Source organism: Protopterus annectens, chromosome 2.part1, assembly GCF_019279795.1.
Source record: "Protopterus annectens isolate FY-2018-M chromosome 2.part1, PAN1.0, whole genome shotgun sequence".
In the NCBI taxonomy this organism is placed as follows: Eukaryota; Metazoa; Chordata; order Ceratodontiformes; family Protopteridae; genus Protopterus; species Protopterus annectens.
This window is the reverse complement of record NC_056729.1, coordinates 1,317,141,145-1,317,167,182: the sequence shown is the minus strand read 5'-3', so window position 1 is coordinate 1,317,167,182 and position 26,038 is coordinate 1,317,141,145.

Here is a 26,038-nt window from a genome sequence, read left to right as displayed (position 1 = left end):
AGCTAGGTGATGGGATTGCATACATGAATGAAACAGAAGCTGTATCGATAGCACCACTATATGCAAGAACATTTCCAGTATGGTGTTTGGCAGATCAACATTTTGATTATGGATGTCAATTCGTAACATCCAGAGGGAAGCAGAATGTAAGAAAATACCATTGTTGTTGGTGGGTCTTGATGCAAAGAAAGCATTTGACAGAATAAGCTGGGACTTTATGAGCAGGGCAATGGAAACATTTGCATTTCCTGAAAAAAAATTATAAGGTTGATTAGGAGGTTATATGAGGGATTGGAGGTGAAAATTAAAGTGGGTGGGGTCCTTTCTGATAATTTCTACTTGAGCAGAGGAAACTGGCAGGGGTGTTCTCTTTCCCCGTTGTTATTTGCATTATATTCAAATTGGCAAACAAAACAAGGGACTTCGAAATTCAAGGATATATTTGGTATGGTAGTGAAGAAAAGCTGGCTCCATTTGGAGATGATATTATTTTATACCTGAGAAAACCAGAAAGAGACAATGCAGTGTTGTTGAACATTTTGAGACAGTTTTGAATTGTTTTGGGATACACAATTAATGAAGCTAAAACAAAGGCAATAGCCGTACATTATGTAGCAAGACAAAAATTGGTTCAGCAATATCCTTATTTATGGAGACATGATAAAATAAAGTGTTTAGGAGTATGGATTAAAATGATTCTGGTGAGGCAGCTAAGGATATGTGGGAAGAGACTAAATCAAAGGTAATACTAAAACTGAGAAAATGGATGTTTTGTTATAATGATATGGATATGGGTAGTAAGATACAAGCAGTCAAATGTTTTCAGTCCTTTTAGTCTTATACACAGGTCAGGCATATTTTTATCAACCAGAGAAGTTGTGGATATCAATTAATAAAGAGCTAAAGGACTTTATCTGGGAGAGCAAGAAGGCAAGAGTCATGTAGGATAAGCTGATTCTTCCAGTAGAATAGTGTGGATTGGGATTACCCAATTTAAAGGGCTATTTCAAAGCTACACAGTTAAGGATTTTATACATAGCACAAGCATAAAATTATAAGTCAAAGTGAAAAGGGATGATGGTAAAACAGGGGGGAAACTCAAGAAAAAAAGGAGAGACTTGTATTTTGGATGCAGGCCTTTGAGCAGAATAACAATAATCATATAGAATATTATATCCACAAAGTAGCAGAAAGTATTCTAAGAACTAAGCCAACATGGGAATGGAGAAAGGAGATTCTTCTGATAGGGATGACTGCAGTTAGGTATATACACAATAGATAAGAGGGGGTTGGAATTTATTGGAGAAAACTAGCAAATGAATCAAGGTATTGGTAGCAAATGGAAAGATGATAGAATGGGAAGATGTCAATAATTTATTTGGATTGCAGGTTAGGGATTGTCTTTCCTATCAAGGATTAATATCAGAGTATAGGTAAATAGAAAGAAAAAGAGGAGGGTCCTAAACAAAAGACCAGCACTGGTAGAGTTTTTAGTAGAATCTAGAACAGAAGCTGCCATTAAAAAGAAATAATTAGTAGACCATAAAAATATTTCATAATAAATATAATAATCAATCAGAGGAGGTTAGAAAGGATTGGGAAGAGAGATTGGATAAGCAATACACAAAGAAACAATGGGAGGATATATGTATGTCTCCCAAATATGCAATAAAATTAAGAAGAATTAGGATTTTTGCTTAGAAATGTTTACATAGATATTTTTATATGCCATGTAGACTCCAGCTAATTTTTCCTCAGGTAAATAGCAAATGCTGGATGTGTGACAGGGAAGAATGAAGTAACTGGGAGCATATTTTCTGGAAGTGCAGTGATCTGGTGGACTTAAGGATTCCCTGCAGGATGCACTGTCAGATATTCTGGGTGGACAGATTGGTGTGGTGAGGGAGATGATTTTTCTTAGCTATGATAAAGAATCAAAATTGGATAGACATGCTATGGCCTTGCTGTCTCTAATTATGGTGGCTGCCATAAAAGCAATGACTAGAAAATGGAAATCAACATATAAACTAACAATATTGGAAGAGGTAAATATAACAACAGAGATAAAACAACTGGCATTGAGATCTTTAGAAAAAAGTAGGAGCAAACTACATAGGAAAAATGTGAATTGCTGGAACAATACATTCAGGGGAAGAATGAGGTTTAAAAGAAGGCAGGACTTATATGAGCTATGTTATGTTTGAATGAAAATGATTGGGTAGATTATAAGTTATGTATAATGTTTGCAACTGGGACTGTGCCGAGGTTTGTGATGTAAAATGCTTGCAACTAGGATTGTGTCAGTGTGGTTTGTTTTCATTTATATAAATGTTTGATTACTTATAGGTTCATAGGTTCATAGGTTTATACTAGGCTATCTGCCCTAAGGCATTTATAAGCCTAGCCCAAATTTTTGTGGCTTACGCCACTCCTTATATGAAAAAATACTGTGCCCATTAGTTTGTTGTGCCTCTGTCCAGCAGTGACACAGAGATGATTCCCTGGATAAACCTACGAGCTCCCATCCACAGGTCAAGATTTCTCTTGAACAGAGCCAGCGAGGTGCTCTGCCTCACATGGATCGGGATTTTATTCCACAGCATAGGGAGTCTCTGAGTGATAAATCTATCCCTCCAGCACATCCTATTTATATCCGTGCTAAGGTTTAAGTCGCTTGCTCTAGTGGTTTTGGTGGATTTGGATTTTTTGAGGTGGAGCATGTCCATTAATTCCGGGTTGGACATGGCCTTGTATGTCAGGCACATGTCACCTCTGAGCAGATGGTATGCAACTGAATAGAGCTGGAGTTTCTTCAATCTGGCAGCATATGACAGATTTTGGAGTCCCTTTATCCTTTTGGTGAGGAACTTTTGGGGTCTCTCCAATTGCTGCAGATGTCGGTTGAGATACATCCCGAATGGGGCATTGTACTCGATCATTGGTCTGATAAGTGAAGAGTACAGGGGAACAATGACCTCACTAGATCTGGATGTGAATCCCTTCATGATCAGGTGGGCAATGTAGAAGGTCTTTCTAACCACTTTAGCAATGTGAGTGTCAAAAGAAAGGCCACTGTCAACCTGGGTCCCCAGGTCCCTGATAACCTCTTCTGTGCTTAGTGGATTGCCACCTATATGGTAGCTTGGGGTTACCTTGTTTTTCTCAAAGGGTATGACTATACATTTTTTGGCGTTTAACTTCAGGCCATGGCTCTGGCACCAGCTATCTATTTCCGTGAGTCCCTTCTGAAGGATATCCGTGTCCGATGCACTTTCCACTATGGCGCCCAGTTTGCAGTCGTCTGCAAACTTTGTCAGCCAAAGTCCTCCCATGTTGGCCTGTACTACTGAGAAGTAGATGCCAAACAATAGGGGGCCAAGGACTGAGCCCTGTGGGACACCACTTGTGACCGGCTTGGAGTCTGACATAGCGCCAGCAACTCTAACCCTGTGGGTTCTGTCCTTAAGCCAGTTTGCAACCCATCTTGTGACATATGGGTTTACATTTAAGCTGGTAAGTTTTTCTACAATACCCGAGTGGGGTATTGTGTCAAAGGCCTTTGCAAGGTCAAGGTAGGCTGTATGGACTGCCTTTCCCTCATCAATGGCCTTGGTGACTGTTTCGAAGAAGTCGACCAAGTTCAAAAGGCATGATCTGCCCTTGACGAAGCCAAACTGGGTCGGGTCCAATGTCTGCAAGCCCCCTATATCTTTGTTTATGAGCTCCATTATGATCCTCTCCATAGCTTTGCAGACTAGACTTGTTAAGCTTATGGGGCGGTAATTACCAGGGTCTGTAGAGGCACCGCCTTTGTGGAGTGGGACCACAGTTGCCGTATGCCACTCCTTGGGCACGTATCCTGTGGTAAGGCTGAGATTAAACAGCTGCCTTATGTGCGGGATTAATTCCTCATTTAGCTCGTGTAGCACACAGCTGGGGACACCATCCGGTCCCATTGATGCTGTGTTTCTAGCTTTAGAGAGAGCAGCTTTCACCCGCACATTTGAGATGTCTGGGAGGCTACACTCTGCTGGGATAGTTATCTCTCCTTTAGGGGGGGAGAGGGGGGTGAAGTTTGCACTGAACCTGTCTGCCAGTATGTTGGCAATGTCTGTGGGTTCAGTGATTTTTGTATCATTTTGCACTAATTCTGAGCATATCTGGGAGTTTCCACCCAGGTTCCTAACATAGCTGAAAAAGGCCTTATGATTGTCCTTTGAATCCATGGCAATTTTTCTTTCAAAATTGGCCTTAGTTGATTTTATGAGTGCTCGTATTTTTTTGCTAATAATGATCAGGGGTGACTTCCCTTTTATGGATTTTGTTCTATCATGTAATAGCTTTCTCCTCTTATTGTAAAGTTTGTTAATGGCTGGGGTCCACCAGACTGGACATTTGCCCTTTGTGGAAAGAGTCTTGGTTTTATTTGGGATTGCCTGATCCATGCAATCCTGGAGGTGTTCATAGAAGGCATTTGTAAGGGCTTCCGCAGCTTGGGTTGTGGTTTCCACTGGCTCAGGGGCCTTGAAGGATACCACACCAGTCTTGAGTAGTGTAAAGTTTGCTTTAGAGAAGTTCTTCACTGTGGTCTTTTTTGTTTGGGGTGGGGCCGGGATGTGGATTTCCAGTGAGATTAGTTTATGATCAGATCTCACCAATGAGGGATATACTTCCGGTGTGGAGCATTTTTTCCCCATGTTTGTGATAATGAGATCTAGTATATTTTCTCCTCTCGTGGGAACAGTGACTAGCTGTTCCATGACATTTGAATTTATGAACTCCAGGAACCGTTGGGCTGGAAAGTTAGGGCTTGAGTAATGTTCCCAGTCTATATTCGGGTAGTTGAAGTCACCCAATATGATGGTGTTTGGAGATACATTTATACCCTCCAGTGTCTTCAGGAAGGCTGTGTGGGGTTCCTGAGTTTGAGAGGGTGGTCTGTAGCATGCTACAATTTGTAGAGCAGTTTTGCCTATGGTTAGTTGCACCTGGATGGTTTCCAAAGCTTCGTGCGTTGCCACCAACCTGGAGGTGTGGGTATCCTTTATGAATATGGATACACCCCCTCCTTTTGTGGTGTGGTCCGGGTTTTGGGGCCGGAACGCATGATATGAGGTAAAACCTAATAGTGCCGGGGTGCTCTCAGGAGCCTTGAACCAGGTTTCAGTTACAGCACAGACATCGATGTTCTCCATACTGAGAAGGGCCTTGAGTGCATGCATTTTGAGATTTAGACTTCTGGCATTGAGCAGCATTACCCTCAGTTTCTTCCCATTTTTGTTTTCTAGGGTGGTAGGTTTAGAATTTGAGCCTTGTCTAAAAAAGGCACTATGGGGGTGGCAAGAGCCTTAGCCAATATCCGGAATCCCAGGGGTGACAGGTGCAAGACGTCCCTTGCGAAGCAGCGTGGCTTGTCAAGCATGTCATCCCAGGCAGACAGACACTGGATCCCCTTTGAATGACACCAGACATTAAGCCAATTGTTAAAGCTGATCATCTTGTCTCTATATTGTGGCATCATTCTTGGTGAAGGAAGGATACTGCTCAGGGTCAGGGTCATACCTGCCTGGGCTACATAATCAGAGAGCTCCTCTATGTCTCTTTTCATGTAGTCCAGGGAGGTACATCTCAGGTCGTTCACACCAGCATGGACAATGACTGTGTCATATTTGTACTTGCCGTGGAGTGACCAGAGTGCTTGTGTTATGTGGCGGATTCTAGTGCCCAATAGGCAGCTTACTGTGACCCTCTCCTTGTTCAGCCTGGTGAGTGGGATGTCAGTGTGTCTGACTATGGAGTCACCTATGACAAGTATGTTTGGTGTTGTATTTGGCCTTAAGGGCTGTGACTGCTTTGCACACTGCTTTTGTGGTTTATGTGTTGCTTGTGGGGTGTCTTGAGGTAGCAGTTGTTTGGGTGTCTGCTTTGGAGGCCTCTGCTGTTTAGGTAAATTTTTACTCAGAGCCTCAGAGTATGTCTTTGTGTGTTTATGTGTTTGATTCAGTGGTGTGGTAGCATTATGTGAGGCTGGTTTTGTGGTGTGTGTAGTTGCCTTCTCCTCCTGTCTGGTCTTGCCAGTCCTGAGTTGAGAGAGCTCAGCCTCCAGTTTGGCTAAATAGCTGCATCTCTCGCAAGTATTTGTGTTATGTGGGAGGAGGAGAGGGTTGTCTGTGTACATGAGGCAGTTATAACATTGCCTCAAGATTCCCAGATTCACCAGCTGGACCGGAGAGGAGATTGACAACTGACCTTTGGACATGCTAGAATAATATTGGGAATTCGTTAATAATTGAAAACAAGGGCCAGTGGGGAGTGAGGGTGTAGTGCTTTTAATTTTTAGTGCTGACTTATATAATTGCTATAGTGAGCAAGTGCCAGGTAACTTGAGTGCAATGTGTTACAAGTAACTAAATGCAAAACGACAAACAGTAACTTTCTTTCAAGTGAAACAAGGAACTAGTACAGTAAGCAATGCAGATATCACTAGTGATCCACAGAAGCACTGAGAAGCCGCATATTAGGTGGAATTAGCTTCCAGGGAAATAACAAGCAAACAAACAACAAGCATATAAACAAAGCTAGATTCAGCAGGCCTGGATCTAGTCTATGCTAGAGCAAACAAGGTGTACCAATTTCAGTAAGATACAGTTCAAATATTCAGGCACTATAAACCTTTAACCAGAAATTCCCAACTCAGAAGGGCAGAGTCCAGCCTCTTCTCCCACAAGAGTGCAGACCACGAACCTTCTTAATGTAAAATAACTGGCCTGAAGCCCAAGTGCCTAAACCAGAACTAATACCCTTGGACACTGGGCTCTCAAGTGATGGTTTAATAAAGGTGTTTCTGGTTTAAAAAAAGGGGGCAGGAATTCAATAATTTATGTAATGTTGCTTAGGTTATATGATATATAGCAATATATGTGAACCATAATGTTTGTTCATTTTAACTTAATACAGTTTAATTACTTTTATATAGATGCAAATGTGTCTTTGTCACAAGTGATAATTCAATAAAGGTGCTAAAAAAAACCTAGTTGTGATTGTGGCAGATTTTTATTCAAAATGCTTGGAGGTATTTAATTTGAATGGGAATACATTGCAGGCTATAATTAGTAGGCTAACAAGATTAGTACTGAGAGGTCTGAATTCAGAATGTAATTGGAAATATTTGATTTAATTATTTCATAGTTTAAACTGAGCTAACCAGGTAATTAATTTTTGTAATGATTGTATAACTGGTTAATTGTTTTTAATTTTTTTCTATAAAAGGAATGTAAAAACAAAATGAAAACTCCAGCAAAGCTAGAACTTCCAATAAATGACCTCCCAAACCTCTTGTATCAGAGGAACATGGGATATATGCAAATGATCCTTATGAACATTAGGTTTTTCAGCTAATTGATAATTCTGAATGCCCATGGCTTGCTTCATCATTTTAATGGACAATTTCAGGCCAATAAAGCCAAACCCCACTAGCTGTGGATATGCATATTTTGGCCTTGTTATGACCTCATCAGCACAGCACAAGCAGAGTGTTTGACTAAGCATTAGAAACACAGGGTTGTTATACCCAGCTGATGTCCATTATCATTAGGGTCACTGGAAAAATATCCCAAACAACAAACTAAAACAATGAGTGGGAAGTTCACTGAAAATCAATCACTAAAAACAAAATGAAAACTCCAGCAAAGTTAGAACTTGGGATATTTGCATATATCCCATGTTCCTCTGATACAAGAGGTTTGGGACGTCGCTTATTGGAAGAGGAGAGAAACAGTCAGACTGATAACCTTTTTTCCTCTATGGGTTACTGGGCTACTGATAATTTAACAGCATAACCGCAGGAAATGTATGATAAATTAGAAAAATTGATGGTGAAAGAAACTAGAGTGCACCTAAAAATTCTAGACATAAAAAGATACCTAGAATTAGATATCACCCCTAGAGGCTTGTGAGCTTTTAAAACTCCTAGCACACCTTTGATTTGATGGATGAGACTGAGAAAAGATTTCAGAGATGCTGGGTAGCACTTGTGCATTGTTGTTCCATAGAATGGATTAATATTCTACTAGATGGGATATCTGTAAGCAACGTAAACTTAAAAAATAAATTTTTGCCATTCATGCTGAATTAATTAGACAAACAAGTGCTTCATGACTTAATATAAGCCTCTCAGAACTTAGTGACAAATTAAAAAAAACTATGAAGCAGATTTAGTAGAGAAGAAGAAAGGCAAACTACAATGGGATCTGTGAGATTATAATCAGGGGAAAGCTTTTTTGTGGAGAGCAAATCAACATAAGGAAAAGTTTAAAACAGCTGAACGTCATAACAGAAATTATAAGCGATAACATGGAGTCTCTTTTGCCTCTTCAGATGGTATAAGTTATTCCACTGAAAGGGAAAGTGACAACGTGTTTCCTCCTTTTCCAGCAGGAAAAGAACCATTGAGGTTGGAGCAGCAATTTTGGAACCCGACAACAAAAAATAATCGCATGGCATGTACTAGCAGAAAACGAGGAAGCTACAGACAAGGAAGCATGGTGGAAGGACAACAGCAACATGGGTCTATATTAGATATTCGAACACTTAAAAGTTTGAATCACTAAAGAATCAACTTTAGTAATTGAACACTTAAATGTTCGAATATACATAAAAATTAAAAAAATAAAAAGAAAAAGAAACTAAGGGTGTAGCAGGGGAAAGCACTTGAACCCCACACCCCTGCTATTTAAATATACCAACTCTAAGATCACACTACAGTGTAGGAAATGGGAAATTTTCCATTTCCGCACTGTAGTACACTGAAGTGCGATCTCGGACTTGATATATTTAAGTAGCGGGGAGTGTGGGGGGTGCAGGGGGCTTTCCTCCCTGCTTAAACCCTTTACTTTTTTTAATATTCTTTTTATAGATATTCAAACTTTTAAGCGTTTGATCACTAAAATTCGTTCTTTAGTGATTCAAACTTTTAAGCATTTGAATATTTAATATAGACCCTTCTAAATGGAGGAAATGGCAATAAGGAACAAACAGCTTTTGCAGATGTTATTGGACCCTTTCCAGACTTTACAGTAATTCATTTGGTGAATTTTGAATTAACAAATGAACATTTTGCTGTTTTAAATGTAGGACTTAAATTCATCCACACAGTATTACCTCATTTACATATTTTGAAAAGTGTTATTTTTAAACTGGTACATAAATTGCATTTAGTACATAATTTTTCACAGATAAATTAGAATAATTCTGATAATTATGTGTTTTTTGATGAATTGGAGGATGTTGCTAGCACAAATGATAGCTTTTATTCATGTGCTTCTGAGTTTGACGACAGAAATGCATACTAATTGTTGAACAAAATGAGGGTTCATTATAAAATCAGTAATATACCTCTGTTTTCAATTAAAGTATTACATTATTCTCTATTATATTTACTTTTTTTCTGTTGAGGAGGCCTTTAATAATTTTTTAGCTAATAAATAATGTTCAATATAATATGGTTAAAGATGAATGGACAGCATTAAAAGATTTAAGAAATAATAAAAGGATAAGGGCAATAACATAGTAGTGATGCATTTTGAACAATACTTGCAAATGTGTCATTCACATTGAGAAGATCAACATACATAAACGTTAATAAAGAAATGTATGAAGAAGCACTTAAAGAATATCAAAAGTTATTAGAAAAAGGCTTTAGGTAAGGTTAATTAAGTAAAAAAATATCTTGACAAAAATTAATGTGCAGTGTAGCTACATTTGATTCCCTAGCTAAAATACATAAAAATCCAGTTAATTCCCCCATATCATCCAATAATTTCAGATAGTAAATATGTTTTACACAATATAGGTCTTTTTTTTACATGATTATCTTTTTTGCTATGTTGTGAAGCTACCTTCATATGTTAAAGATGCTACAGATTTTTTGAATAAAATCAAGGAGTTAAAATGGCCAGAAGATGTGTATTGAATTACTCTGGCTGTTAAAAGCCTATATACAAATAACAAACATAGACATGTCATTGAAGCTTTAAATTATTTTTTAGGGGATAATCCAGTCTCTAATTATGTGATTGAATTATTATATTTTTCCCTTACTAACATTTTGTTTTACTTTTAATAATGTTTTTTTATCATCAAATTCAAGGTATCGCCATGGGAGGTTCTTTTGCTCCCATGTATGCAAATTTGGTCATGGAGCTTTTTGAGATAGAATATTTATATGGACAAAAGTTTCTGAGTAAGCATGTTAATAAATATTTTAGGTATTTTGATTATTTAACATTTATTTGTGATGGATGTAACAATGAAGTAGATAATTTTGTTAATGATATACAGAATGACAGATATCATTTCCCATTTGATGGTTTACAGGTAGGAAAATTAGCACATTCTTTAGATCTTAAATTTCAAAGACTTAATAGTGGAATAATAAAGGCAAGTATATATTGGAAATCTGTAGAAGGTGAAAATTATTTACATGGTAGCAGTTATCATCCTTCACATTTGATCTCTGTGTTACCTTATGGCAAATTATTACACCTTCATAGACTTTGTAATGAAGAATTGGATTTTATAGTGAAGCCAATAGAACTATTAATATGTTCATTAGGAGAGGCTATGATAAATAAGTGGTGATGGATTCTTTTAATAAAGTCATTCAGAAAGATAAAATTAAATATAAGAATAGAGGTTAGAGACAATAATAAGAAATAAATGGATGATAAACATGAGCAAATATTGATTTTGTAATAACATAATTTGTTTTCAGTTAAAATGATTAAGTTATTGAAATACTACTGGCAAGTTTTAATAAAACAAAAATATTTTTCTGAGTTAATAAGGAATATACCCTTGATTTTTTTTATAAATGAGTATGTAATTTAGGAGATAAGTTAGTTCGTAGTTGCTATGTTCCTCCTTCTAATGAAATGTATATATATTTGGACAATTTTAGTAGAGGCACTTTCCCTTTTCGAAGGTGCAGCAGCTATAAACAAATAGTTAAGTTCTTCGATAGCATTAATACTATTAGATTTTATCCTATTAAGAGGTTTACATGTAATGCAGAGAGTATTCGTAATGATGTCAGATGTCCATGTAATTTCTTCTATATAATTGAAAGCAAGAGGGTGTTAAAATGTAGATTACAAGAACACATTAGAGACATAAAGAGACAGAAAATAGAAAGTCAAATTGCCATACATTCTAAACAATATAATGGTAGAGATGCTTCCTCACTACAGGGCACTGTCTTAGAATAAATAAGGGTTAGATTTGAAGGTGATAATTTACTAAAGGGAAAATTATTATATAAACAAACTGTATATAATTTAAAATATAATACTTTAGTACCGAGAGGTCTGAATTCAGAATGTAACTGGAAATGTCTGATTTAATTACTTTATAGTTTAAATTGAGCTTATCAGGTAACTAAATTTTTATGATTGTATAATTGATTACTTGATTTTATTTTTATTTTATTTTTTGTATAAAATGAATTTGAATTTTCAAAACTCCTTGAAGGTATATGCTGAGACGATAGAGTTTATTAAACCTTATATTGGGTCAGTTGGTCTTAGTCATTTGTTTTAAATGTATATATCTTGAGTTATTTTATGTAACAAGATTATTTGCTGTTTATGGACTACTGGTTCACATAGACAAAAATAATGGTACTCACTTCAGTCAACAGAATGTCAAAATTTTGTTAAGCAAAACTGAATTATCCATTTGACTTGTGTGCTGGGTATTATACAACCAAAGGTTTGAATGTATATTCAGACATTCAGAAGTGCCAATATGATATCATAAGATTTAGTGCTCAGTTTGGAAGATAAAGTTTTAGAATTCATGCACAAAACTATATCTAACAGAACAATTGATCAATTTCCAGCACAGTTATTCCTAAACAGACATGGCACAATAAGATTAATCTTGATAATATCAAATCTAGCTCTTTTGTTAAGTGGTCCTGTCCTCATAATATACACAGAACTGGCCAACTAAACTATGGTAGTAATGTCAGCATGCTGTGGAGCATAAGGCCTAAAGGAAAATATGTCTGTTAGCCACAGTATGACATCTCCTTGCCTGGACCTGCCCACTCTTGCAACCTGGTGGCTTATTCACTTTAGAACCTACTTATATACTCATAGAAATCAGGATGTGTAAATGTATGAGCTCTCCCAAAAGGGGGGGTTTCCTGTTATGTCACACCTGGAGCTGCCAGGATTCAGAGGTCTGAGGGAAGGGATAATTATAGAGCTGGAGGAGCTTGATGTCAGGGGTAACAGGCAAAAAAGAAACAAAGAAAAAATCAATAGTGTTTCAATGTACAGAATGAAAGAACCTAGAAATTCAACCATTGCATAATAAATAATAATAATTGCATAGTAAACTTGTGGGTAAAATCTGCCACAGCATCGATCTTTTTGATGTGATGTTAACTATTTGCCCATATCCTGGGATACAGATATAATCCCCGCATTACTCTAACTAGTGAATGACTTATGTTTGTTATATTTTCTTGATGTAGATAGGTTGGTACTGTGGTATACTGATATTATTATATGAAAATTGGCACTAATGGCTGTTTTGCAAAAGAGAGACCATAGCTATAAATAATGCATGTGCTCAGCTGAGCATTGTTCAGATAGTAAAGCATCCTTAGAAGATGGTTGTCCTCTTTCATGTGCTGTACAGCGTGATTAACCAGTAAATATGTGCAGAGGTGGCAGCATTGCAAGAGCTGTACCTGGCAGTAATAGTGAGATGAGAAATGAGCAACAGGATAATGCTCTCAGTATGTCCTTCATTCAGTGCTTACATCCTTGACAAGGCCCCAGTGTTTTCAGTGCAGACTGAAAGGATGAGACTGTGGATAAAAGTAACAGAAATGAGGATCCTTTCAAGGGAGCTGAGATCAGCTTGCAAGATTTTGCAAGGATTTCAGCAGTCAGTGAAAATTGTAAGGATTAGCCACTGTTCCACCATGTTTAGATGAATCAGTATATATGGTCTATAAACTTAAGGAGTGTGCCATCTAATCAATTCCCCCATGAAAAGTGTAGCTAGTATGGCTCACAGGAAGGAGGCCTTGACCAGAACTATGGTACATTGGAGGATATATATATCTTTCTCTCTATCTCAGATTTACAGAGACATCATGGAGATCACAGAGCATGAACTGGACACTGCTATTGGTGGTAAGAAAGTCTGGAATACCCTGATCAGCTTTAGTTGCCAGTGCTCTAAGCAGGACAACCAGTTTATGAAATGGTTTGATGGCTGGATGGATGAATGGATGGATGGATGGATGAGTGGAGGCAGAGAATGGAGGGATGGATGGATGGATGGATGGATGGATGGATGGATGGATGGATGGATGGATGGAGAATGGGTGAATAGTAGACTGAGTTACTGCATGGCATTATTTGCACCCAGAGATGAAAGAAGAAGAAAATCTTTTCCTGGGAGTATCCTCAAAATTTTGGTGAGAACTTTTAAAGGTTACCCATGTTCATTTTTAAGAACATCATGACTGACAAGTCCAAACATATAAAAATTACTTATTGGATTTATCAGGCCATGGCTGATTCAGAATATAGAGACGTTTGTTGAAACTGTTCTGAACACCAGCTCACTTCCACTTATAAACATCCCATGTTCATTATAGATTCATACTAGGCTAACTGCCGTTATGGACCATTTTAAGCCTAGCCAATTACCCCATGTGAGAATCAAACCCTGCACCTTGTGTCTATAAGGCAACCGCCTTAACCATTATGCCAGCCTCCTACCCCATGGAAAATAAATCATCTGGCAATTGTTTTAGAGGACTTCTGGAAGGTAGCTTAGAGTTTTTTCTGGCATTTGTTTTAGAGGATTAAGGAGCTGTTAATGATATGTTTCCTGTGGTCCAGTGGTGCAGAGAATTAATTTTGTGAGGTCCTAGAAAACTATAATATTCTTTTGCTAAGATTAAAGTATTGCCTACCATAAAATGCCCCACTTTTAACACAAAACCCACATACTGCAAGTCATCAAAAACAAAATCCTAAGGTTCATCATCTTCTCCCCTCACAGTAAACATCATTGCTACACATTAAAAAAAAATGGTTACCATTTACTACAGGGTCTGGGGCCATATTTTGGTTGTCTGTACTTCGGTTTGTGTTTGAATGTTGGTATCCCACCATTCCACTGGAGTGGGAGGAGTTACATAATTATGTATGCACATTTTATGTTAATCAGTGTACAGATTTGTACCTATTTTTCATGGGCCATGTCCAGATTTTTGATGTTTCCAGGTTGAGAGGTATGATGGGGACTGATAAGAGGAGGGTAGAATGGTAGGATAGTCTGTGTGTCTCTTGAAGTCCTTTGAAAACTGACTGAGCCATAAGTATTTCATGACTAATGTGGAAACATGATAATCAAATAAGACAGAGCTGTCCTCATGAATACTTGGGTGTCTTATGAGTGTATCTTCCTGAAGGGTATTACCTCTCATAATATATATGAGGTGGGAGTAGCTTTTTACTGAATGATACTTTGCTACATTTTTTGTACGTAGCTTGAAATATTTTCAGTACATCAGGTTTGTTGTATTCCAGTCCTTGTTGGAGATGACTTTTTTAATAGCTGATCAACAGATAACAGTGACCAGTTTGCAGCCATACATAAATATGTTCAACGACACCTCTAGGATATTGGGTTGGATGTCTACAAAATAAATGCCAAACAGGGGGAGGAGGGGAGAGGCTCTATCTTGTCTAAATGTTAGAAAACATTCTCTAACTGCCATGTAAGGAATTAATGCCATCCTTCAGTTGAAATATATTGACTGCTGACACCAAGAACATCCACAAACAACAAAACACAGCCACATTCCATAGCAAAGGCACATTTCTAAGGCACAAATGGAAAACCTAATAAACGTATAGCTAGTCATGAAAAAATCCCTTAGTGAGAAATGTAGATACATAGAAACATAAATAAATAATGGACCAGATGTAATCTCTTTCATAATGACTGGTTGCAAAGATGGAATTATTGAGTCAATGAAAAAAAATACCTTCCTTTCAATAATGAACATAACTCAGGCCAGGAAAAAAAACCCTTAACTCAGACCCCAAACTTAATCTCAAAAGCTATTAATGCAAAACTCAAATAATACAACAAAACATTAAAAAAATACTTTTAATAATGGGTGTCATTTGTAACCATAAGGAAATACATAAATGTGTAACAACTCCAGTTTTCATTTTAGTTACACAAATACTAATAGCTATGTAAAAGCGTGCCCTGTAACAGCTATCCAATAGATGATTACGTTCATGCCTTATGTCCACTGTTTGCTTGGATAGGATCAGACTCCATGTGACCCTGAGTTGTCAGAAAAAAAATATGTGATTGAACTATATATAAGAAGTATCTAAATACTGAGTGGTAGCTGCTATGTTAGATCCAGTAAGGCAAAGACTTTAGTTCACATTGTCAGTATAGCAAATGCAAGGTCACTATAATTAGAAGTTCTAAGCCAGATTCCAGTCGGCTCTTGTAATTTTCTTTTTTTTTTAATTTTTGGCCCTATTTCCCTTTGCCCATCAGGCTTGTTCTCCTATAGACCAGTACATTCCTACATTGTCACATCAATAATCAGGGATCATGCCTGTCATGCCACAGGACAGAGGGGATTTATTTTTTACAGATCCTAACACCCATTTTGTGACAGGAAGAGGATGAGAATTCTCACTATGCTACAGCCATTGTATGTGATTTTGTTTCAGTAAACTTACAATTTCTAAGTAAATCCTTTCTACTGTACCTGGTGGTAGCATGCTCCTGGTGTCTTATTTGTAAGTGCTATAGCTAGTTTCATGGTGCTCGAGAATAGACCCAGATGACAACACAGGCCACCCAGGTATGACTAGAAGAAACTGTTCATTAGGAGTTGGCTATCGAGTGGAAATCAATAACATTTTCCCAGCTCATCTATTGTGGAGAGTGGAAAGGCATAGAAATTAAATGAAATGAAATCCAGGCTAAGTCTGTAGCCCAAGGTAGAGATGGGTACTGCAGCAAATGAGGAATGCAAATCTATTACATCCTCATCCATTGACAATTCTGAACTGATTTCCTTGTGTGTAGCACAAGGGTGGGATGTGAGAAAAGAAACTTCTTACTGCTGTCAGAATGGTGCAGTGCTTTGACACCCTGATCTTTGCTCTGGAGATACTTTGGCATTCCACAATTTTCTCTTCACAACTCCACATACCACAGCCAGGGTAAAAAGAAGTACATTTCTGTTTGTAGGTTTTGGATATGGACATTGAACAGGGTCTCTGAAGTATGCCAGATAGTTGGAGGGGAATCGGTAAATAAGTAAATAAATAAATACATAAATTGCTAGAACTGCATTACCTGATCTTCAACATATGGGGAAAAGATTCTGCCAATATCCTTCTTCTCTAGAATGAAAATGCCAGCATTATGTACTCTCTACCCTCCCTAGCCACAACCTCTTTCAGTGTCTCGTTCACTATTAAAACATGGGTCAACAGGATATAGTCAGAACAAGAAAACTTTACTCAGAGGTTGCCACATCTGAGTGACTGTAACAGCTTCTGCACAGGAGTTCAAATGCTATGGAGTAAGCCCCGTCCCATTAAATTACTTTGGGTACACTCCACATTTGGCTTTAAAGGTCAAAATATTTAGTGCAAAGCTGGCCTCTTTGTAAGTTGCACTTTTGTAGATAAAAAATGCATGTCTTATCCTAGCATATCAGTCCAGAGACTACAATGATGAGCTTTGTAAGAGTTCTAGGTTATGAGGGTGCAGGCCTGCAAATCCTTGAGTATAGTTGCTTGCAATAGTACAAATGAGACCTCACAAGGACATCCATCAAATATGGCAAGTTTCTTGGTGATATTATAAAGCAGAGTTGACAGTCTATTAGAAATGATAAATAGGTGTGACAATCTAATGCTTAGTTTTATTCATTTGTTACCCAGATAACCCCAGTATTTATTTTCTGAGATGATCTGACTATATTATTCTGTTCAAGTGCCATCTGAGTTACACAATATGTGAGCAGAGACTTACAGACTCAAAACTCAAAACCAAAAATACAGGATGAGACCTCAGCATTCAAACCAGTGCTCAAACAACATTGTCGAGTAACATAGACACGTGGGTGTGTGCAGGAATTCAAATCATATTCTGATATTATAGCAGGTGAAAGAATTTTGGTTAGACTATTTACCATGGTCATCCTTTTTGGTAAAAACTCTGTCCCCAAGAACTAGCACATAGGCGGTAGTCTACTTAACACCGAAAGTATGATAAGAGAACTTGGGACACAGGTGGATAGTAGTCTCTCCTTTGATAATGACATCACCACAGTGGTCAGGAAATCCTTCTACATGGCACACCTCATCACAAAAGGTTTCTCATCCAGGAAAAAAGAGGTCATTGCTCCCCTATACTCATCACTCATTAGACCCATTATAGAGTATAACACCCCTATTAGTATGTACCTCACAAGACATCTACAACAACTGGAAAGGCCCCAGCAATATCTCACAAAGAGGATTACCATCCTCAAATACATGCCCTATGCAGACCATCTCAAAAAACTCCAGCTTTACATTGTCACATATCGCCTACGCAGAGGCGATCTCTGCCTAACATACAAAGCTATGTGAAACCCAGACCTGTTGGACATGCTCCACTTAAAAAATCCCAATCCCTCCAAGCTACACGCTCTAGGGACCTAAATCTTGTCACCACAATAAACAGAACATGCTGGAAGGATAGATTCCTGTCCCAGAGACTTCCCATACTCTGGAACAAACTACCTATCTATATCAAACAAAGCTCCTCATTAGCACTCTTCAAGAAAAATCTTGATGATTGGGATGGGCGATAGGAAATTCACCCCAGGGATCACTTCTGTGGCTGTGCTCGACAAGGGCACAGGAAAACAATTTTCTTGGGTGGCAAAAGCCAGAGTACCATTTGGCCAGGCTTATATAGGCCCTAGGGCCAATAGCCTAGTACCTACCTATGAACCTATGAACCTATGGGATGTGAAAGAAACATTCATAACCGAACTGTAGCACAAATGAAGAAGATGAACAGCTTAAAAAAAAATAAGAATGTCCCCTTTTTTGGAAACTAAGGAACAATAAATTACATTACTCAAAGCTGAAAACATTGATGGGATGTTGCAACACACAGAAAACACTAACATGGAACAATGTTTAAGTTTCTTTCATAATACAGTGACATAAAAGTATGTAATTGAGTGATTCAGACGTTGTATAGTGAGTACATATGATGAATACATGTATAATAAACATACTGATCGCCACCACCATAAATTGTCAGGAAGGCATTATTAACTCAGAGACGTAGTTATTTTCACTGATTACTTATTAAACATATCATTCAAATAGCTGTTTGTCAAATGTGATGTGATCGATTTTCTGCACCTCTTAAACTTTCTGAACTAAAGGGTAATGAAAGTTTAATTACTAGCAAACAGATCAATTGTTCCATATGCATTTCTCCACAAGGGATGAGCTGAAACTTGTGGAAGGCTAATAAAAAACGCATTAATAACCTGATATTTGCAAAACTGTTTTAGACTCATAAATTTTACTTTCATGACCAGCTCTTTTTAGCATTAACAAATACTGCTGTGTGGGCAGTAATGGCACACAATTATGCAAATATGTATATGCTGAGTTTTTTTCTGAACACACTATTAAAGACAATGTAGGAGATTATTGCAGGTTAATTGATAAATCATTTATTATTTGACAGGGTTCATTAAAGGATTTTATGTAACTTTTAAACTGTAATTTTGACCTGCAAATATTGGCAATGAAATATGATGATAAATGTATATAATACAAGACAGTAGATCATCGATCTTTTTTGACTGCAATTAAAGGAAGGGAGAAAAACACATCTGGGAAAGTTATCATTCAATTTATGTGACTGATATTTATATTTATATGTATATTTATATTTGGCAGCAGTATGTAAAGCAGTAGGAAACAATAGCTATTGTACCAATTTGTAAATCCAATTATCTGTACCTCTATGTAAAACTTTAACTAATGATTACAAAAAAACTGCAAATATTTAAGTGTGACTAGAGAAAGATATGCTAATTCCAGAAGTATGGTATTTCAGACTATTCCCACTATTCTGAGTATAGAAGATTCATTAATTTTCTGACTATGCTATCCATATAAGTACAGGCCTGGATACAGAGTCCCCCACATCAGGGTAAGAAAAAAAACATTTTAAAAAAGATAACAGTGAGCTTTAAAGTTTAAAGTGTTCTGATGAAACGTGTTCTTTCAAGGATGAAAGCACATGAATGGTGATTTACTGTGCTTAACTTTTGTTTTTATAGCATTCAACTATTAAAACACTAATATTATTAACAGACCTTCCATTTCTGTGAATTTGTCCTGCAAGGGTGCCTCCTGCTTTATAGGGGTTCTATTTGACAGGTTACAAGTTTTAAAATTGAGTATTCTTGGTAGGAATTGCATTTCATTGGCAAAGTGCCAGGACTCACAAGATGTTTGCATTTCCAATAGGAACCCTAATTAATGTGTCACATTTTGTATGTGCAAACATCTGATAATTGCAATATGGTTAGATGCATATGTGTAACAATTTCACATTTTTAAAGTACGCATGTCAATAGTTGTATATAATTAAGTACGGCTGGGTTGTGATGAAACAGAAAAAAATTCAGGAAATAATCTTGGCATCCTTTATTATTATAGCACTTAAACCGATATCTGCAAGGGCCAAAGAATATATGTATAGCTGATGCAGTTACTACTTTAGGACCCTGACAGCTCAATGAAGGGAACTTCAGCAAGTTCTTCTTAAACCCATTTCATTTCCTATAGTTGCAGCTCAAAAGGATCAATTAAGCATTGCATAAATTTCAGCAATGACTGCATAGGTCTTGCCAGCTAATAAAGTAGCCCTCATTTAACATGTAATGATAATCCACATTGTCTTTAATAGTATGTTTTGGAAAAAAATGGTTCAAAACTCAACATGTAACCACTAGCATAATAGTAGGTCAATTCTTCTACTGGCTACATAGCAGTATCCAATAACTGTAAAAAGATTTGATCAATAAAATAAAATTAATGAGTCAAAAACAGTTTGCAAACATCACGATATAATGATATTTTTAACATATAACCATGTTCCAGTTGATCCATCCAGAAACTCCAGCTTATCCCTCAGTTATGCAGAAAAATGACTTTCGAAGAACAAAAGACTTTGAACTTGTTCCATTTTTATACAGACATGAAACTAGTATATAGAAGGATGTTGGAGGTCCCCCAAATAGGGAGTACATGGGAGCTTGCACCCTGCAAAAAAATTAAAATAAAAATAAACAAATAAATAAAAAACAAGCTTTTCTCAGGTGTTCATGCAAATTGATTTCACTACTTTTTATGACACTAGCTTTGCATATATTAAGTTGCTAATTGATTTTTTCAAGCCCATTGAGAAGGACTATTATTGTAAAAATGCAGACTGAGTTGTACAAAGTTGCTGCAGCTGATGTAGTTGATCTGAAGTTACGTGATGTCATAGATAGTGCCTCCATGTATGAGCGCACATTATTGATGCAAAAAAGGAAGAAACTGGCTAGAGATTTGTATAACTTTAAGAACAGTCATGTTTTTGCTTGGCCTAAGATGAGAGCCAATATTAATATTGACTTTAATTTAGGTGGAGACAACACTGAATATCTGTCTGTTGAACATAATCAATTGAATATAAGTAACAGCATTTTTGATTTATTGAATAATGGCCAGAGTAGTGATTCTGTGTACACTACACCACCTAGCAATCCCCCTAATGTATCTGCTTCCTCCATGATTAGATGTATTTCTAATCAGGTTTTTCCCACACTACCACTGCCTATAAGACAGGAGAGGGGGTGTTCTCTGAAACACTCCATGAGTCGAGGAAGGAACAAAAGGAAACAACCCGTAGAGGGGAATTATCAGACAGTGAAACAGATGTGGCAGCCAGCCACTACTCCCTAGTTTTGAATATTTCTAAAAAGGAATTGACTGATATTAAAATGTCTGTATTGAATCATGGACAGTCTTCCATTTCTATACAGGGAGCTAATTTGGTAGATACAGTGATTGACTTGAGAATATTTGCATGAACCTTGACTTTATGAACAATGAATGGGTTTGATGTGCATGATACCAGTAGTAAATGTTTTGCAAGACCTAGTTTATATATGCCACCTTTTAATAATGTTGTTGTAGGGTTCATTAAAATGTGTGAGGAGGATATATTTAATCTCTTTAGGGAAGGGAGGAACAAGAAATGTTTCTCCAACTTATCACGTCCTGAAAGGGAAACTGATTAATCTACAGAAATGCAGGGACATTGTCATATGTCCTGCTGACAAGGGTGGTTTGGTTGTGGTCATGGGCCATGAGTTTTACTTTTCAAGTTTGAAGTGGATGCGATTTGTACCATGATTGAGTGTGTTCATATGACTGTAGATGCCTGTCTACGCAGTGGGGATATCACTCTAGTGGTAGCTAAGTATCTAATTATAGATTATCCTTTGGTGCCTAGATTTCAGGGTCTTCCCAAGGTTCATAAGAACTTGACTATGTCACCTTTTAGACCAGTTGTCTCAGTAGGTGGCTGGTTGACTGAACTATTTTCTATCTATGTTGGGAAGTTATTAAGACCTGTTCTTGATCAGAATATTGTGGTTTTGTGAGACACCAAACATTTTTTTACAGTATTTGTATGAGTTTACTAGTCAGAATGATATTCCAGCTCATTGTTTATTGGTCATCATGAATGTGATTTCCCTTTTTATGGTTATTCCAAATTATGAAGGGATGGAGTTAGTTAATTATATTTGACAGAGAACAGTCAATATGATGATAGGCAGACAGAGTTGGTATGTTTATTTATTGAAATTCTCTTTGACAATAATGTATTTCTATTTGATGGGTCCTATTACCTACAGAGAATTGATGTAGCTATGTTCACCTCATGTGCCAATAGATACGCCAATATAGTCTTGTCCCAATGGGAGCAAAGTACAGTCTTTACATCACAATATTATTGTGATCATATGTTGTTTTATTGTCATTTTGTAGCCGATATCTTTTTTCTTTCATTAGGTTCATCCATTCAGTTGGATAACTTTGTGAAATTTTTGCATGGTGCTATGAGTTTTTTCCAATTTTTGGTCCATAACTCAGATTGTGTTATAGAATTTCTGGACGTTAAAGTATATAGAGAGCCAGATTTAACATTTACTACAGGTCTTCATAGGAAACACTGTTACAGATGCTCTCTGCTGCATAGGTCCGGTATGCACCCCAAGCACATTTTGCAAAATGTTACTAGGGCGCAATGCATGAGGGCATCTAAGTTGAATGATCACCATAGTGAATTTTTGAGGAGTTTGAATACCTTGAAGCATGAGTTGATTGGGAGGGTTTATGGTATACATGAGATTTATGGAGATTGTAATTTTAGTATTTCCACTAGGCATACTAGGTCTAGATCTTATTTTTCTGTCCCTAGTCATGGGGTATGGCCAAAGAATTCCTCTGGCCACACTAATGTTTGGGTCCCCATTTATTACAGTACTAATACTATAGCTATTGTTTATATACTCAAGAAACATTGGTCCATTTTTATGGAGGATCAGATGATTAGAGAGACAGTTGGATCTGAATCACATTTTTGCTATAAGAACAGGAAATCTTTAATGAGGCTGTAATGCTATCTTTCAAATGATTTGTGTGTGAGGTCTATGCCTTTAAATTTTTGCATGGTACTTTGTGACCTGTGCAGATTCTGTTCTTACATTGATGCCTCTAAATGTTTTATACATCCAGATATAGGGATTAAGTATCCTTTTAGGGTCCTGTTGTACCAAGGATATTATATACTTAGCCCATTGCCTGACTTGTAGGAGTTTCTATGTAGGAAAACAAATTGATCCTTTAATACAAGGATCTGTGAATAGTTATACCATATTAAGAAGGAGATTGGAGCCAATGCTCTTGCTAAACATATTACTAGGTATGGGGGCTCACACGAATTTAAGTCGTTGGCCATTGATCATCTATTTCAGAATGGATGTCTTGGCTATTTTAGTAATGTTACCAAGAACTCTGAATTAAGGAGTATTGTTCTTACTGCTGACAGAGGGTCCAGCTTGAATGAACATGTTCCTCTTAAGTCGTTGTTGAAGTCACGGAGATTACAGAGATATAATGTTTTAATGGATTAGCCATGTGTGAATGTGTATTTATTATATACTATTAATATTTTTCTGATTTCATATTTCATATTTCAGATCGCATTAAAATGTATAAGTCTTATTTATATTTTGATGCTTGTTATTTTTTGTTTTTATGCCATATTGAGTTAGTATTTGGTTGTAGGTTTTAAATATAGTTTTTTTTTGGCATACCTTATTCTTTGATACGATGAATGCGTTTTGTTTTACGTGATTTATAGCTTGATCATGTTACTTTAAATTAATTGGTGGGCAGGGGGGTAATTTGTAATTTAAGGCTGGGTGATGTGTTTGGTTGCTATTATGTAGAATGTATAGTTACTAATGAGGGGGATCTGTATTATTGGTGCATATCCCTTGATTGCTTTTTATTTAAACTTTATTATAGAAATGGTGCTTTATGGTCTGATTAAGCATTTCATGTAAAAGCGAAAAGCGCTTACCCTTTTAATAATGATTGCTGCTTGTTTAGCCAGTTATTTATTTATTTTTACATTATACAGCCATGTTTCAGTGTTCGGTACTGTTTTTCTTTTTATACTTGTTGATTTTTCTGACACTGTTTATCTACGGTGGGCTTTTTTTATTTTTGTATACTTTTTATGTTTATTTACTGTGCATTTTTTGAGCAAAGTGAAACTGGCAGAAACTCTGACAACCTTTGTTTTTATGTTTCTCAGAGCAAGAGCATGAAGTATATTGCTAAATACCAATGTGGGTTTGTATTACAGTAATAAATAATTAACATATAATTGGTGTAAAGCGTGTGAATGGAAATCTCCATAGGTGGAGGTTCCCTTTCACTTCAATTTGGTGCAATCTCGGAGTTGGTATATTTAATTAGCGGGGGGAGGTGCAGTGGGGCTTGACCCCCATGCTTACAACAGTTTATTTTGTTGTCTGTTGTGTTTTTTTTTTAGGTAGTCAAAATTATGTAACTTCGAAAATAATGGTTCGACCATTAGGTGTTTGAAGTTACGTAACTTCGACTATGTGATATAGACCCAAGGTTAAAATACCCTGTATAAACAAATTTAAATATTTTTCCTACATTATATTCAAATTTCTTTTAACATTTATACCCACACATACATATAAACACATGCACATGCACCCACACACCTGTGTGTGAGTGTGCCCACACACTCACACACACACACACACACACACACACACACACACACACACACACACACACACACATACGTATACACAGAAATAACAACAAAGCAAATTAGGAATTAAATAATGTAATAGAATTTATCAAACTGTTTCCAAAGTTTCATTTTACAATATCAAGTAAGAGTGAGAATCATTCATGGAATATAGGGAAATACCAAGGTAACAAAATCAGTTCACCTGTCTACAGGAAGATTTATTGACACAAGCTGGCTTCTTATCATTGACTATTGCTCATATCAAATGACTTTATTTGTGATCTAAATAAATGTACAGGAGCAACAACATAGCCACATATCTATGCCACAAATGTCTTCTCATGGATCTCCCCTCCCTACCCACCTGTTCCTCCATTAGACCAAAAAAATCACTCACTTTTGAGATAAACTTTGCTTTCTTCCAATTTCTAAATAATAGAACATGAAAACCAACTTTCTCAGCATTACTGTTATACAAAAAAAAAATAATAACACTGATCCCCTGTGTCTTGACACGCTGATGGATACAAGGCAAAAAAGAATAATATTCTTGTTTATTGTCCAAAGTTAAGCACTTTCACTCGCTCTATTGCGAGCTTCTTCAGAACTACATACAAATCCATTAACACATCTCAAATTTAAATAACTTCTTTGGCACCAAATTATACCATTTAAAGTGCACCATTTAAAGTGATAAATGTAACTTCCTGTATATAAGTTACTAATAGTTCAAATAACCATAAAAAGTCAAGAATAAACATGACATTTTATACAAATCAGATAAATATAAACATGAAAAATGGTTTTGTACATATATACCTGGAAAATTATAAAACTGATAAAATATTCCTAAAAAAAAAATATATATATATATATATATATATATATATATATATATATATATATTTATGTTATAAGTAAAAAAGGTGCACCTTATAACATTGATTTAATACTAATAAAATCATTTAAACCTGGTGCGTTAGAGGCATCTGTATATAATTGCCACCAGGTTTCTTTGTAAGACAAAAATCCTTTAGGATCTCCCCCTCTAAGGTCCATAGTAATACTGTCAATGATACCAATTTAAAACTATGTGTCTTTACATTGTTTAATGTGCCTATAAAGTGCATTATTAATGTCCTTGGTCCTGATGCTATATAAATGTGCATAAATGCACTTGTTAAATTTTCGTTCAGTTTTCCCAATGTAGAATCCTGAACACGCTGCACATTTAGCCAAATAAATCACCCATCTTGTATTGCAATTTCCTTGTTTAAACTTCATATTAGTCTTGTTTATATTATCTAATACTATATTTCCTTCATCCAAAATAACATAGCATTGTTTACATCTGCCGCACTTCTTAGTGTGTTTGTGAATTAATTGTTTGGAAATAATATGTCGTTCTAGTACGTTTTTAATGTTACGCCCCATCTTGTTGACAAAAACTGGCTGTGAACCCAATATTTTAACCAGATCTGGGTCCGCCTGAATAATATTCCAACTTCTAGTCATAATT